Consider the following 4,046-nt stretch of genomic DNA (forward strand, 5'->3'; position numbering starts at 1 on the left):
TCTCAGGTGGCCCAACCCTAAGAACCCAACTGCAACACAGGAGACGTAGAAGCGGGTCTGGTCCTATGTTGGGAAGATCTCCTGGAGAAGGGCAGGGCTACCCTCTCCTTCGTTCTTGACTGGAGAGGCCCACAGACAGAGCAGCCTGGCGGGCTACAGTCCACGGGGTCGCAGAGAGTCGGACACGACTGAGCACACACACACCACAGATGGAGACGTCAGATGACACGCGCAGGAAGGGGGCTGAAGGGTTTCCTAATTTCCAGAAGCAACAGAAGCAGAGCTGTGCCCATGTCTGCCCAGCACCTTCCACCCCAAGGCCAGTCCCAAGTCCCAGAGCCTCTGCTCCCGTGAGAGTTTGAGGGCAGGTAAGGAGGGCAGGGTGCCCTGAGCTGCGAAGAAGTCCCTGGAGCTGGTCAGATGCAGGACAGTGGGGTTTTGCCCTGCCAGGACCCAGGTCTCCCCTGGGGGTTCTCCCGTGGTGTATCTCCCCCTGGATAGTGGGGCTCCCCCTAGAGCGTGGGGCTCCCCCTAGATAGGCCTCACCCTGGTGGGTCTCCCCCTGGATGGGTCTCCCCCTGGTGGGTCTCAGTGACTGCGCAGCTGAGAATGGGACAAGCTCGCATGCAGACCTTTGGAGCCCAGCCTAGAAAGGACTTTCTCTGTGGTTTGGAGAGGCTCCCGCCTCCCATGTTCAAACTCCAGCCCTGACACAGGAAGGGAAGGAAATGTGGGGAGCAAAATATTCTCCTTGTGTGACTTGTCATGTAGAACTTTCTTTCGGAACAAACAATTCCAGTGGGCACAGTGGACACCGTCTCGCACAACAAACACAGCGGTCTAAGGACAGGGGCCCTGGGTTTTCCACGGTTACAGGCGCCCAGCAGGTTGGGCCACCAGGCCACTCGTGGGAGGCACTTTGTTGTACAGCCAAACCTGATTATCGCATTTGTGAGCACAATCAAATGCTGTACTTGGACACAACCCACTTTTACCTTCTTTTTAAAAATCCGTGAATAGAAATACCAATGCAGTCAATTATCACCCAGGGAGCAGCCCTGCTTTGTGGATTGGCAATGCAGCTGCCTTCAGCCGTCCAGCAACGTGACAGATAACAATGACAGATTAAACAGCTCGACCAGGGGTTGTATATTGTAATAGCATTTAAGTTAATCTTTAATCAACACCCACTCCCCTGGGTTTCTGCTGGTACTCAGCAACACCCGGTTAGCCCGGGCGAGTCACGGGGAGACATCAGCACCGCACTCAGAAGCCCCCGGGTGGACAGGACCCTGGCCGGGCTTCCCCGTCGGTGCAGGCTTCGTCTCACTCCCCCATCCCTTAGAAACAAGCACCGTTTTCTGGAAAGTCATTCCGTGTCTCTGACCTATTTGACACTTGGAAGTCTCGTGCACACTGGCTCTATCATGATGTCACGCATGTGGAGACCAAAGACAAGGATCTGAGTTTGACTTGTTTAGGAAAATGACCTCCTGAGCTCCAATTTCCTCACCTAGAGGAATCTGTCTCAAATGACACATATGGGCATCTTCTAAGCAAACTGACAGATGGATCAGAGGGAAGAGGCATCAACCGAGCAATGAATAAAATGACAAAATGACTTGATAAACCATTGTTCATTGTGTGAGTCAGTTCTCGTCCCAGATAAACGTTTTTTGCTCAGTGACCAGATAATAAAATAATGTAAACAGATGTCGGGCTTCCCAGGCAGCTCAGTGGGTAAAGAGTCCACCTGCAATGCAGGAGACACGAGATGCTTGTTCGATCCCTGGGTCGGGAGGATCCCCTGGAGGAGGAAATGGCAGCCTAGAGAATTCCATGGACAGAGGAGCCTGGCGAGCTACAGTCCACATGGTTGCAAAGAGTCAAACTTGCCTGAAGTGACTGAGCACACACACAGACACACACACACAAACACACTGACTCTGAAAATGGAAAACAGGATTTTCCAGAAACCTGAGTTGCTAAGGTCTATACGCTGGAGGTGTATTTGCGCCACCTTGCATTGGAGGAGGTTTCCCAGCTGGAGACTGACCGTGTCCTAACACTGACCTCTGAGCTCTCCTGCAGACGAGGGGCCTTCGGGAATGGGAGACGAATTTGTCCACCCAGCAAATTCTTCAAGTGTTCTGGGCTACTGGAAAGAAAACAGTGTAGTTCCATTTGAATGACTGTGCAACAGAGGCCTTTATCCCATTGCTTTTAAACCCCACGGAGTCTTTCCAGAAAACAAGGCTTGTTTCTAAGGGATGGGCAACAGGGACCTGCGGAAATTCTCAGGGCGCATGGAGAAGGGTTCAAAGAGGACCGAACGGTCGGAAAACGATGCCTGCACGGGGTGAGAGGGAATGGGGTCGCCTGGGGAGGGGGCGGCCGGGAGGGGATTCCTGGACTTCACAGCTCATCCGCGCTCCGTACCGGACGATGGCTGCCCGGAGGCCCCCGGTCCGTGGGGCCAGAGTAGGGCCTCAGACGATGCTCGGGACGAACCAGCCCCTCCCCGGGACTGTAAGGCGTGAGGACAGTGAGCTCACTCCCTGGCTGCCTTCCGCTTCTGGGCCCTACGGCGCCCAAGCCGGGGCACTGTCACGTGGGCGTTCTGTGAATATCTTCTGGTCAGAGTGACTGTCTGAGGTTATCTATGAAGAGTAGTCGCATGTCAGTGAAATGCTTAAAATTGAAATGGAATATGAAGAGATCTTTTTCATAAGAAATAGATTGTCATCCACCTCGGGTAATTTAAGTGAGACGGTATCTGCAGGCGGGGGCAAGATGGTGACCTCCTGAGTCCCTTCCAACCCAAGAATCCATCATCATTTATATACTTTCCAAACCAAAAGCAATATTCCACATCTGAGACCACTCCTAGAATATCTCAGGACGAAATCTGAGCAAAATACCCTCAGGATCCTCTTCATCCTGTGTCTTCCCGTTTCATTTCTAACAACCGAGGAATTACAGTCGCCCCAGAGAACGGCCTGCAAGGCACGAGACGCTATCTCAGTGGACACAGCACTCCTGACATGTCGCTTTGTTATTGTAGCAAAATATATGTGACATAAAAGACATGCAGTATAAAGGGTACCGTCTCAACCATTTCTAAGATCACAGCTCAGAGGCTCTAAGCACGTTCATTGCTGTGTGGCCACCGCCACCATCACCTCCAGAACTTTTCCATCTTCCCACACTGAAGGTCTGCCCCATTAAACACTCCCTACCCCTGGCCACCACGACCCTACTTTCTGTCTCCATGAATTTGACTGTTCCAGGTGCTTCCTGTCAGTGGAACCACGTGGTATTTGTCTTTCTGTGCCTGGCTTATCTCTCTGAGCGTCATATCTTCAAGGATCATCCATGGGGTGGCATGTTTTAGAATTTTATTTCTTTTCATGGCTGAATACTGCTCCATTGTATGTACATTCCACTTCTTGCTTATTTGTTCCTCTATTCATGGACACTTGGGTTTTTTCCTATCTTTTGGCCTCTGTGAACAATGCTCCCAGGGACACTGGTGTATCAACATTTGTTTGCATCTGTAATTTCTTTTGGGTACAGGCACACGTTGGAGATAATTTGGGTTCCATTCCAGATGATTAAATAAATCAAATACCACTGGAAAGCAAGTTACATGAGTTTTTTTGTTTCCCCCTGAATACAAAAGTGATGTTTACACTGCACCACAGTCTATTAAGTGTACAATAGCATTATGTCTAAAAAAGCAGTGCTCATACCTTCATTTAAAATACTTTTTCACTAAAGAAAGCTAGCCATCACCTGACAGTGCAGGGTTTCCACAAACCTTCAATTTGTAAAAACACAGTGTGTGCGAACAGGAATCAAAGGAAGACAACAAAACGCTGCCTTCTGATCATTAACCCCTTGTCCGATATATGATTCGTGAGTCTTTCCTCCCATCCTGTGGGCCTCCTTTTTGCTCTGTGAAAGTGAGTCCTTTGATGCACACAAGCTTTTCATTTTGATGAAGGCCAGTGTATGTGTTTTCCCTTCATTAACTGCAAATAATG

Source organism: Moschus berezovskii, chromosome 13 (genome assembly GCF_049115385.1).
Source record: "Moschus berezovskii isolate FMDL1 chromosome 13, NW_MosBer_1.0, whole genome shotgun sequence".
Lineage (NCBI taxonomy): Eukaryota > Metazoa > Chordata > Mammalia > Artiodactyla > Moschidae > Moschus > Moschus berezovskii.